We start from the raw sequence: 13,904 nt of genomic DNA, 5'->3' as shown, positions 1-13,904 counted from the left end.
GGTTTCTCCTTCCCATTCCACAGGTAATGTTATGGCTCCGGTTACTTGGGTCTCACCACCGCTTGCTGTGCGTACGCATTCTTCGCTTAGCTTTCTTATCGGCCGCGTCCGGTTTTCCAAGAAAGCGTGTGCTCCTCTGCCAATACCGTTCGCACTGGCGCCTGTGTCCAGTAATGCGAGTATCTCTTCTCCATCGACCTTCGTTTTAGCAAAGAAACGGTTGTCATTTTGCACGCTCACCACCGTGTCCACCACTTTTTGCTTGAGCCGGCGATAGTCTGCTCGGGCATCATATAATTTAAGTATTTTCCGTGTTGTTCGTGTCTCGTTGTCTGCATCTTCCGAGCCAGTGAAGATACGTTCACGAGCAAGTTCGTACTCCCTCTCTCGTTGTTTTAGGCTCTTATGGGGGGAGATTTGGTTGGGCTTCGGTGTTCTTACCGGAAAGGGTTGGTCCTGGTCCGCCCGGCTATCCCGGTCTTGCCTGACGGACTCCGCGCAAAAGCCGCTTGGTTAGCATCTGCATCCGTCCCGACTTTCTCGCAGAACCTGCAAGTGGCATCGTGGAATTTGATCGGGCAGGATTCTTCCTTCGAAGGCTGCTTCCTGTAGAAGTCTGCTCCTTTGCCACACTTATAACACATCAGCGCGTGTAATGGGCCTCGGCATCCTTGTCCATCCTCGTAACGCCCTCGCGTATCTCTCCGCTGCCGGTTGAATTCCTCCACCGTGACCGCGTCCGGCAAGTCCTCCAGTGTCTGGAATTCCTCTATTTCGTTGACTGCAGCTCGGCTGCGCAGGTTTCTTCCAGTACTTCTCAGCCAGCGATCAACTCTGAGACCCTCTCGTTTGAGCTCCGCTAATGAGGTTATTGGGGATGTTAGCAGCAATCCCCCCATCTGGGAGTTCATGTTGTCCTTTAAGAGCTCAACGAATTCATCTTCAGCGATTTTGTGCTTGAGCTTGAAATGCAAGTTATGCATATCCGAGACATAATCGCTAAAGGTTTCGTGTGGCCCTTGCTTCCTTTCCATCAGTTCCTTGACTTTCATAAGGTCACTCCCGGTAGTGGAAAATGCCCGTCTCATTTCTTGGGTCAATGAGTAGTAGTCAAAATCGTAATCTTCTGCCTTGTCCTCCATCAACTGCCAATACCATTTCGTGGCTGCACCTGCCAACAGAAGATGGAACTCACGAAAGACTTGTTGGCGACTGAGGTCGTACAATTCTTGCAATCGGTCTACGCGGAACAGGAAACTTTCAACTGTCATGCCGCGACCGCTTCCATCGAACTTTAGGTTCCATCTGTCCAATCTGACGTCTTTTGGTCTTGGTCCCTGAAACGATGAGCTCCGATCGATCTCTGGGTGCAGTTGGTGACTCGTCTCCCTTTCATTTGTTCTTGATTGCCTGTGTGACGGGGTGTCCACCTGCCTGGGTGTTCTTAACCGGTGCATCTGGCTACTAAGCATGTCCTGCGTTACTGGTTCCAGAGGCGGGGTCTCTTGGTATATCAAGAAGCTGTCCGTTGGATTCGGAACAGTTCGGGGCGGCGAAGGCAGTCCCTTCTGTTCGGGTCTCCTGGATGTCGGAGACTGCAATTCTGTTATCTGTGCCTTCAGCGCTTCTATCTGGGCACTCATTCCACGCTGCATTTCGTTGCTCTGTCTCAAGAGCTCCATCAATCTTTGTTCACGTCGCTCGGCAGCCTCTAAGTTGTCCTCCTCGTGCCTCTGAAATTGGGGAAGCATACTTGATCTTCCTTTCGGCGGTCCTAGGGGTAGATTCTCCCCACCGGCGGCTCCTTCCATTTCAGTGTATTGGTCCAAATTGTTTTCTTCGGACAGGGTATCTACCTGTCCTGGCTGATTCTGTGCGAGCTCCCACGGCTCTCTTTCAGATGAGTCTCCTAGCCTTGGCGCGCTCGCACTCCGGGGTTGGTGATTGTCTCCGCGCGTTGTTGCTCGGGTCACTCTTCCGGTGCTGGGTTGGAATAAGACCTTCTTCTTGGCCCCCTTCATTTATATTATTTGACCTTCTTTAAAGGCCTCCGCTTTCTTTTTATAGATTGTCACTTTGTGCGAATTAATACACGCACTAAAATTTGTCTTCACTTTTTTTTTGCGTTTTGGTATAAAAAGTTCACGTAATTCTTTTCAAAACACCCGGTCAGCGATGTATACGCTGAATAAGTCGACAATAAAAATGTTTATAAACTGGGGGTGCTTCTCTCTGCTTCTCAAGTTTCTCTTCGGTCAAGAACCGTCCGATATTTAAGCCCCAAAAAAAAACAAAATAAATTTCCCTAACTAGGGGTGTTAGCCGCTTCTACACAACGCGGTTCCGCTAAGCTAACATGCCCTTACTTTCCCTTTTTCTAGACATCCCAAATGTTCCAAACGGAATGGCTGTGTCTAGATAAGGAATCTGTCCAAAAACCCCCTCCCGCCAGTCGTCGGAAAACGAGTTGTTTGACCGATCATTCTCGGGCTCCACAACCGTCTCCTATTTCTCTGGACTCGAACCAAGCAAACGACCTGACCAACTAGCCTAATACGTTGTGGGGCGTCGGCCAGAGAAACTAAAAATCGTCCGCCGCCCAAATATGTCAAGGGAAACGGCAAAGACTCGAACCAAGCAAACGACCGGACAAATGCCCAGTACGTTGTGGGGCGTCGGCTTTGCGTTTCCTGTCAGTTCCCCCACCCCCATTCTGTCCTGGATCGACAAACGAACAGTAGACCCGCACCGCAACTGCTAAATGCGTTACCGTAATGCTTGCGCTCCTGCTCTTTCTGGACTCGAACCAATTCAAACGACCGAGCAAATGCGTAGTACGTCGTGTGGCGTCGGCCAGAAAGCACCTATAAATTGTATTTACGTTAATTTTAACAAGTAGTCGTCGACACTTAGTTATAGGTATAGTATTATAAAAAAGGATAACTCATAGTTCTTGGTTTAAGGAAGTTCTGGTAAATTTGTCCATGAATAAAACAGAGAAATTCTAAGGTTAAAAATCATTTCAAAGTCGGGCCTCTATTCTGCGACAAAGTTCTGATTGAGTGGCCACTCAACACTGACAGTCACAGAAGTTGGGGACTTTACAGTTATTAATTTAAAGACAAAAACAAATAAGTAGGTGCATATTTAAAATTATTTAAGTTCCCTGCTCTATAAAATAGTCAAATTACTCATGGCAAATAAAGATGAAAGCTTTGCCATACTTAAGTACATCCACTCCGATACCGCAGGCATCGAGATGGTTGACCCTAATAATATTCCTTAAGGAATATGAGAAATCCTAGCGTTGGGCGCCAATTCTGTTACGTGGGCATATTAGTGCCCGAGTCCTGACAAGGACTTGGGCCGAGGGAGAGGCGTCCGATATTCTGGCACCATTTGCCGGCATAAGCTACGTCGTATTCGGGTCGTGGGATCTTGGTAAGCCTCTCTCCTCTCCAACATAACGAGAATAAATATTAAAAATGCCTGGAAAATAATATCAGTTCATAAAGTTCGTCAGTCGTCAGTCCACACTGCCCCACAAGCTTAGCTGTAGCTTGATCGCAATACGATCGGGCTGTGTTTTGGCCATATTCCCTCCCCTTCACACATTCGTGTGCCAATGGATCGTCGCGGGCCGTGCAATACGATCCCCTATTGTCAAGGTTGTCCGTCAAAAGTTATGTCATTGTTCTTGACCTACTCCACTTCTCGCGTCAGCACACCCCCTTAATAAAGCTCTAGCACTTCATGTTTTGATATTCTTTTACATTACAAATTTATTGGATAATATTTATATCGGCGAGTGCCGTGAATGAATAACATAATGTTGGCTAAATCATATGGGGGTTACATAAATATTCAATTATTGTTTTGGCGGAGAGTATCGATTTGACCACCTGTGAAGGTGCACACATCAGCAAAAATGCTGACTATTCACGACTACAAACGTCGCTCAGAGGGCTCTTGCAATTGTCATACAATTACAAGGCTGATACTCGCCGCTGAAAAATTAACATTTAATTATTATGTATAAAAAAGGTATAAAAAGAAAAGTATATCTAAATGATTATATATATGAAATAATTATTATATGTGGATATTATATAGTATTACATGTATTCCTAACAGATTAATTCTTTGTCTTAACTAGGAAAGTATTAATATTGCCCAAAAACAAATTCTTATCCAGACGGGAGAGAACAATGACCGTTGGAACGGTTGAGATAATGATAGCCTTTTGTGTCTTATTGCAGTGGACAAGTGGTGAAAAATCTAGACGGAAGGTCTCAATATATAAGTACTCTAATTCACTCACTGTTATTGGCAGTTTGGCTTTGGATAACAAGTATAAAATTCTTACGTTAAATTGTGGATCGGAGTCTATTGTTTTTGCTAAAGCTTCTGATGTAATCATGGCGCACGGATATATATATGTATGTATAAGAAAAAGGAACCGTGTTCCGACAAACTTACCCTCTTTTTAATCCTGGGCGATGAGATCTCGACGCTCCGGATCCTGGGCTTTGGGAGATTTTAGAATTGGTTTATACATATATATACGTGCAAGACTTGATGGTGGCTTACAAAAACAAAACACAAAAATTACGTTACACAAAAAAAATAACACTATCGCTGTATAGATATGTATGTATGTATGCATTGTATGAGAGTTCCACTGAGGCACACGTCAGTTCCAATGCTCGGGCTGGGCTGGTCGGTGCAGCTCCAATTTCTTGTTCAGCGTATGTAATTGGGGATTCTGTTTACACTTGCATTCAGAAATGCATGTACTCGCAAATTGTTTTTGATTGTTTTGGCGTTACATTTTTTTGTTTATGATATTGGAGTGCAATTTATTTATTATTATTTGTATTGTTTCTATTGTCTTTTTGCTGCTTTTATTGTCTTTTTGGGGTTTCACTTCACGGTATCGGCTCGGCTTATGCTCCAATGTGGGTCACCACTTTCTCTAGGGCATGATGTTGGTCGCGGCGTCTCTGAACAGAGCGCTTGTACATCTTGACCACTTTAAGGATCACTATAACCAGTAGTAGTCCAACGATGAGCTTCATGGTTTTGTTGACATCTTGAATATCATCTTGGTGGTCAACGATCTCTACGGTGTTAATCACATTGGCGGTGCTGCCAGTCACCTTGGACGTTTTGCTACCCATCTTGGGGTCTTTAGGCCATTCACTTGTTTTACTGGTTATTTTCGTCCTTCGGAATTTTGCTGGTTGACTTCCTCCAGATTGTGGTCGATCGCAAGACCGGTTATCGGGACTTTCTCCTGGGTGAAGTAGATCCTAGGGAAACGTCAAGACATCCTTCTGGACACCAGCTTTCTTCCAGTCGTGGTCTGTGTCGATGGGAGTTGTACTTCTAGACCACTGTCAGGGAGAGATCAGAACAATTTCTGTCTCTTCTCCATTTGGCTGGGGTCTTTTATACCGGACTAGAGCTTTCGCTAGCCCCCCATATTGGATGAATTAACTAGGTGTTCCCACCTAGGGGTACTGTTTCTCCATTTCCCCTATTTTAGGAGTCAATGGCCGGCTGGTGCACTTTGCCACCTTACTGGAATATGGTTACGAGCAGGTCGATCGTGGTCGTTGTTCTGGCCACGCGACACCCATGAGTTGTCGAATTGTATTTGCTGTTTTTGCTTTTGTCAATCGCAGTGTGGTTAGTCATTACGGCCCCTACCCTCAACTAATGGCAGTTGTTTTGCCGGGGTTAATCTTGGTATGGGGGAGGGCGTACGTAACAAAGCCCAAAAATATTATAAAAGAAATAATTAAGACTTAAATTCAATTGCATACGTTCAGGGCATGGAAATCTCAGAATATATTTTATTTTAATTTCATTATCTATCCATACAAAATAAAATAAAACAAGGAAGAACGCTATAGTCGAGTACCTCGACTATCAGATACCCGTTACTCAGCTAAAGGGACCAAAGGTAAATGGAGGTATGCACGCAGCAAAGCGAGAGTTATGGGCGTTAGAGTGGGCGTGAGATATTTTTTTTAAAGTCTATCGATAGGTATTGACAAGACCAATACAGTTCATTTAAAATGTTGTATCTAGCATGAAAATTGTGGGCGCCACAGGCTTGGGCGGTTTGTGGGCGTTAGAGTGGGCGTGGCATATTTGCGTAACAAACTTGCGCTGCGCACAAGGCAACGGAATCTAAATCTGAGATCCCAATTCTCTATCCTTGATAGTTTCCGAGATATCCACGTTCATATTTACGATTTTTTGAAGTTTGTGGGCGGTTTGTGGGCGTAAAAGTGGGCGTGGCAAACTCTTTTTTTTATTAATCGATGGGTATTGATGAGAACAATACATTTCAGTTCATCTGTCCGGATGAACGCTGAGATCTCGGAAACTATGAGAGCTAGGCTATTGAGATTTGGCGTGCAGATTCCTGAGCTTCATACGCAGCGCAAGTTTGGTTCAGTAGAGTGCCACGCCCACTCGAACGCCCACAAACCGCCCAAAACTGTGGCTCCTAAAGTTTTGACGCTAGAATACAAATTTTAACTGAAATGTATTGTTCTCATCAATACCTATCGATTGACCCAAAAAAAAAATTGCCACGCCCACTTTAACGCCCACAAGCCGCCCACAAACTTCAAAAAATCGTAAATATGAACGCGGATATGTCGGAAAATATCGAAGATAGAGAAATGGGATTTCAGATTTAGATTCCGTAGGCTTGAGCGCAGCGCATGTTTGTTACGCGAATATGCCACGCCCACTCTAACGCCCACAAGCCGCCCAAGCCTGTGGCGCCCACAATGTTCATGCTAGATAAAAAACTGATAAAACTGATAACTGAAATGCATTGGTCTCATCAACACCTATCGTTTGATCCAAAAAAACTTTACCACGCCCACTCTAACGCCCACATCGCTTAAATCTGTCTACCGCTGGTAGGTGGCGCATTTCAATCTCGCTTTGCTGCTTGCATATCTCCATTTTCCTTTGGTCCCTTTAGCTGAGTAACGGGTATCTGATAGTCGAGGTACTCGACTATAGCGTTCTTCCTTGTTTTATTTTATTTTGTGTGGATAGATAATGAAATTAAAATAAAATATATTCTGAGATTTCCATGCCCTGAACGTATGCAATTGAATTTAAGTCTTAATTATTTCTTTTTTAATATTTTTGGGCTTTAACGTATTTTTACCCGTTACTCGTAGAGTAAAAGGGTATACTAGATTCGTCGGAAAGTATGTAACAGGCAGAAGGAAACGTTTCCGACCCCATAAAGTATATATTTTCTTGATCAGGATCACTAGCCTAGTTGATCTAGCCATGTCCGTCTGTCCGTCTGTCCGTCTGTCCGTCTGTCTGTCCGGATGAACGCTGAGATCTCGGAAATTATGAGAGCTAGGCTATTGAGATTTGGCGTGCAGATTCCTGCGCTTCTTACGCAGCGCAAGTTTGTTTCAGTAGAGTGCCACGCCCACTCTAACGCCCACAAACCGCCAAAAACTGTGACTCGTACAGTTTTGATGCTTGAATAAAAATTTTAACTGAAATGCATTGTTCTCATCAATACCTATCGATTAATTAAGAAAAAGTTTGCCACGCCCACTTTTACGCCCAAAAACCGCCCACAAACTTCAAAAAATCGTAAATATGAACGTGGATATCTCGGAAACTATCAAGGATAGAGAATTGGGATCTCAGATTTAGATTCCGTTGCCTTGTGCGCAGCGCAAGTTTGTTACGCAAATATGCCACGCCCCCTCTAACGCCCACAAACCGCCCAAGCCTGTGGGGCCCATAATTTTCATGCTAGATAACAAAATTTTAACTGAACTGTATTGGTCGCGTCAATACCTATCGACTGACCCAAAAAAAATAAAAAAAAAATTCTCACGCCCACTCTAACGCCCATAACGCTTAAATCTGTCTACCGCCGGTAGGTGGCGCATTTCAATCTCGCTTTGCTGCTTGCATATCTCCATTATCCTTTGGTCCCTTTAGCTGAGTAACGGGTATCTGATAGTCGAGGTACTCGACTATAGCGTTCTTCCTTGTTATACCCGTTACTCGTAGAGTAAAAGGGTATACTAGATTCGTCGGAAAGTATGTAACAGGCAGAAGGAAGCGTTTCCGACCCCATAAAGTATATATATTCTTGATCAGGACCACTAGCCGAGTCGATCTAGCCATGTCCGTCTGTCCGTCTGTCCGTCTGTCCGTCTGTCCGTCTGTCCGTCTGTCTGTCCGGATGAACGCTGAGATCTTGGAAACTATGAGAGCTAGGCTATTGAGATTTGGCGAGCAGATTCCTGAGCTTCTTACGCAGCGCAAGTTTGTTTCAGTAGAGTGCCACGCCCACTCTAACGCCCACAAACCGCCCAAAACTGTGCCTTCTACAGTTTTGATGCTAGAGTAAAAATTTAAACTGAAATGAATTGTTCTTATCAATACCTATCGATTGACCCAAAAAAAAGTTTGCCACGCCCACTTTAACGCCCACAAACCGCCCACAAACTTCAAAAAATCGTAAATATGAACGCGGATATCTCGGAAACTATCAAAGATAGAGTATTGGGATTTCAGATTTAGATTCCGTAGCTTTGTACGCAGCGCAGGTTTGTTATGCGAATATGCCACGCCCACTCTACCGCCCACAAACCGCCCAAGCCTGTGGCGCTCACAATTTTTATGTTAGATAAAAAATTTTAACTGAAATGTATTGGTCTCGTCAATACCTATCGATTGATCCAACGCCTACCCTAACGCCCACAATGCTTAAATCTGTCTTCCGCCGGTAGGTGGCGCACTTAAATCTCGCTTTGCTGCTTGCATATCTCCATTTCCCTTTGGTCCCTTTAGCTGAGTAACGGGTATCTGATAGTCGAGGTACTCGACTATAGCGTTCTTCCTTGTTTTATTTTATTTTATATGGATAGATAATGAAATTAAAATAAAATATATTCTGAGAGTTCCATGCCCTGAACGTATGCAATTGAATTTAAGTCTTAATTATTTCTTTTTTAATATTTTTGGGCTTTAACGTATTTATACCCGTTACTTGTAGAGTAAAAGGGAATACTAGATTCGTCGGAAAGTATGTAACAGGCAGAAGGAAACGTTTCCGACCCCATAAAGTATATATATTCTTGATCAGGATCACTAGCCGAGTCGATCTAGCCATGTCCGTCTGTTCGTCTGTCTGTCCGGATGAACGCTGAGATCTCGGAAACTATGAGAGTTAGGCTATTGAGATTTGGCGTGCAGATTTCTAAGCTTCTTACGCAGCGCAAGTTTGTTTCAGTAGAGTGCCACGCCCACTCTAACGCCCACAAACCGCCAAAAACTGTGGCTCGTACAGTTTTGATGCTTGAATAAAAATTTTAACTGAAATGTATTGTTCTCATCAATACCTATCGATTAATAATAAAAAAGTTTGCCACGCCCACTTTTACGCCCACAAGCCGCCCACAAACTTCAAAATATCGTAAATATGAACGTGGATATCTCGGAAACTATCAAGGATAGAGAATTGGGATCTCAGATTTAGATTCCGTTGCCTTGTGCGCAGCGCAAGATAGTTACGCAAGTATGCTACGCCCCCTCTAACGCCCACAAACCGCCCAAGCCTGTGGAGGCCACAATTTTCATGCTAGATAAAAAATTTTAACTGAACTGTATTGGTCGCGTCAATACCTATCGACTGACCCAAAAAAAAAAATAAAAATTCTGACGCCCACTCAAACGCCCATAACGCTTAAATCTGTCTACCGCCGGTAGGTGGCGCATTTCAATGTCGCTTTGCTGCTTGCATATCTCCATTTTCCTTTGGTCCCTTTAGCTGAGTAACGGGTATCTGATAGTCGATGTACTCGACTATAGCGTTCTTCCTTGTTTTATTTTATTTTATATGGATAGATAATGCAATTAAAATAAAATATATTCTGAGATTTCCATGCCCTGAACGTATGCAATTGAATTTAAGTCTTAATTATTTTTTTTTTTATTATTTTTTGGCTTTAACGTATTTATACCCGTTACTCGTAGAGTAAAAGGGTATACTAGATTCGTCGGAAAGTATGTAACAGGCAGAAGGAAACGTTTCCGACCCCATAAAGCATATATATTCTTGATCAGGATCACTAGCCGAGTCGATCTAGCCATGTCCGTCTGTCCGTCTGTCTGTCCGGATGAACGCTGAGATCTCGGAAACTATGAGAGCTACGCTATTGAGATTTGGCGTGCAGATTCCTGAGCTTCTTACGCAGCGCAAGTTTGTTTCAGTAGAGTGTCACGCCCACTCTAACGCCCACAAACCGCCAAAAACTGTGGCTCGTACAGTTTTGATGCTTGAATAAAAATTTTAACTGAAATGTATTGCTCTCATCAATACCTATCGATTAATAAAAAAAAAAGTTTGCCACGCCCACTTTTACGCCACAATTTTCATGCTAGATACAACATTTTAAATGAACTGTATTGGTCTTGTCAATACCTATCGATTGACTTAAAAAAAAATTTCTCACGCCCACTCTAACACCCATAACGCTTAAGTCTGTCTACCGCCGATAGGTGGCGCAGTTCAATCTCGCTTTGCTGCTTGCATATCTCCATTTCCCTTTGGTCCCTTTAGCTGAGTAACGGGTATCTGATAGTCGAGGTACTCGACTATAGCGTTATTCCTTGTTTTATTTTATTTTGTATGGATAGATAATGAAATTAAAATAAACAAGGAAGAACGCTATAGTCGAGTACCTCGACTATCAGATACCCGTTACTCAGCTAAAGGGACCAAAGGGAAATGGAGATATGCAAGCAGCAAAGCGAGATTGAAATGCGCCACCTATCGGCGGTAGACAGACTTAAGCGTTATGGGCGTTAGAGTGGGCGTGAGAAATTTTTTTTGGGTCAATCGATAGGTAATGACGCGACCAATACAGTTCAGTTAAAATGTTTTATCTAGCATACAAATTGTGGGTTCCACAGGCTTGGGCGGTTTGTGGGCGTTAGAGTGGGCGTGGCATATATGCGTAACAAACTTGCGCTGCGGACAAGGCTACGGAATCTAAATCTGAGATCCCAATTCTCTATCCTTGATAGTTTCCGAGATATCCACGTTCATATTTACGATTTTTTGAAGTTTGTGGGCGGTTTGTGGGCGTAAAAGTGGGCGTGGCAAACTTTTTTTTTATTAATCGATAGGTATTGATGAGAACAATACATTTCAGTTAAAATTTTTATTCTAGCATCAAAACTGTAGGAGCCACAGTTTTTGGCGGTTTGTGGGCGTTAGAGTGGGCGTGGCACTCTACTGAAACAAGCTTGCGCTGCGTAAGAAGCTCAGGAATCTTAACGCCAAGTCTCAACAGCCTAGCTCTCATAGTTTCCGAGATCTCAGCGTTCATCCGGACAGACAGACGGACATTGCTAGATCGACTCGGCTAGTGATCCTGATCAAGAATATATATACTTTATGGGGTCGGAAACGTTTCCTTCTGCCTGTTACATACTTTCCGACGAATCTAGTATACCCTTTTACTCTACGAGTAACGGGTATAAATACGTTAAAGCCCAAAAATATTAAAAAATAAATAATTAAGACTTAAATTCAATTGCATACGTTCAGGGCATGGAAATCTCAGAATATATTTTATTTTAATTTCATTATCTATCCATACAAAATAAAATAAAACAAGGAAGAACGCTATAGTCGAGTACCTCGACTATCAGATACCCGTTACTCAGCTAAAGGGACCAAAGGGAAATGGAGATATGCAAGCAGCAAAGCGAGATTGAACTGCGCCACCTATCGGTGGTAGACAGACTTAAGCGTTATGGGCGTTAGAGTGGGCGTGAGAAATTTTTTTTTAAGTCAATCGATAGGTATTGACAAGACCAATACAGTTCAGTTAAAATTTTTTATCTAGCATGAAAATTGTGGGCGCCACAGGCTTGGGCGGTTTGTGGGCGTTAGAGTGGGCGTGGCATATTTGCGTAACAAACTTGCGCTGCGCACAAGGCTACGGAATCTAAATCTGAGATCCCAATTCTCTATCCTTGATAGTTTCCGAGATATCCACGTTCATATCTACGATTTTTTGAAGTTTGTGGGCGGTTTGTGGGCGTAAAAGTGGGCGTGGCAAACTTTTTTTTATTAATCGATAGGTATTGATGAGAACAATACATTTCAGTTAAAATTTTTATTCTAGCATCAAAACTGTAGGAGCCACAATTTTTGGCGGTTTGTGGGCGTTAGAGTGGGCGTGGTACTCTACTGAAACAAACTTGCGCTGCGTAAGAAGCTCAGGAATCTGCACGCCAAATCTCAATAGCCTAGCTCTCATAGTTTCCGAGATCTCAGCGTTCATCCGGACAGACAGACGGACAGACGGACATGGCTAGATCGACTCGGCTAGTGATCCTGATCAAGAATATATATACTTTATGGGGTCGGAAACGTTTCCTTCTGCCTGTTACATACTTTTCGACGAATCTAGTATACCCTTTTACTCTACGAGTAACGGGTATAAATACGTTAAAGCCCAAAAATATTAAAAAATAAATAATTAAGACTTAAATTCAATTGCAAACGTTCAGGGCATGGAAATCTCAGAATATATTTTATTTTAATTTCATTATCTATCCATACAAAATAAAATAAAACAAGGAAGAACGCTATAGTCGAGTACCTCGACTATCAGATACCCGTTACTCAGCTAAAGGGACCAAAGGGAAATGGAGATATGCAAGCAGCAAAGCGAGATTGAACTGCGCCACCTATCGGTGGTAGACAGACTTAAGCGTTATGGGCGTTAGAGTGGGCGTGAGAAATTTTTTTTTAAGTCAATCGATAGGTATTGACAAGACCAATACAGTTCCGTTAAAATTTGTTATCTAGCATGAAAATTGTGGGCGCCACAGGCTTGGGCGGTTTGTGGGCGTTAGAGTGGGCGTGGCATATTTGCGTAACAAACTTGCGCTGCGCACAAGGCTACGGAATCTAAATCTGAGATCCCAATTCTCTATCCTTGATAGTTTCCGAGATATCCACGTTCATATCTACGATTTTTTGAAGTTTGTGGGCGGTTTGTGGGCGTAAAAGTGGGCGTGGAAAACTTTTTTTTATTAATCGATAGGTATTGATGAGAACAATACATTTCAGTTAAAATTTTTATTCTAGCATCAAAACTGTAGGAGCCACAATTTTTGGCGGTTTGTGGGCGTTAGAGTGGGCGTGGTACTCTACTGAAACAAACTTGCGCTGCGTAAGAAGCTCAGGAATCTGCACGCCAAATCTCAATAGCCTAGCTCTCATAGTTTCCGAGATCTCAGCGTTCATCCGGACAGACAGACGGACAGACGGACATGGCTAGATCGACTCGGCTAGTGATCCTGATCAAGAATATATATACTTTATGGGGTCGGAAACGTTTCCTTCTGCCTGTTACATACTTTCCGACGAACCTAGTATACCCTTTTACTCTACGAGTAACGGGTATAAATACGTTAAAGCCCAAAAATATTAAAAAATAAATAATTAAGACTTAAATTCAATTGCATACGTTCAGGGCATGGAAATCTCAGAATATATTTTATTTTAATTTCATTATCTATCCATACAAAATAAAATAAAACAAGGAAGAACGCTATGGTCGAGTACCTCGACTATCAGATACCCGTTACTCAGCTAAAGGGACAAAAGGGAAATGGAGATATGCAAGCAGCAAAGCGAGATTGAAATGCGCCACCTATCGGCGGTAGACAGATTTAAGCGTTATGGGCGTCAGAGTGGGCGTGAGAAATTTTTTTGAGTCTATCGATAGGTATTGACAAGACCAATACAGTTCACTTAAAATTTTTTATCTAGCATGAAAATTGTGGGCGCCACAGGCTTGGGCGGT

Source organism: Drosophila subpulchrella, unplaced genomic scaffold (assembly GCF_014743375.2).
Source record: "Drosophila subpulchrella strain 33 F10 #4 breed RU33 unplaced genomic scaffold, RU_Dsub_v1.1 Primary Assembly Seq91, whole genome shotgun sequence".
Taxonomy (NCBI): domain Eukaryota; kingdom Metazoa; phylum Arthropoda; class Insecta; order Diptera; family Drosophilidae; genus Drosophila; species Drosophila subpulchrella.
Note: the sequence above shows the minus strand (reverse complement) of the source record.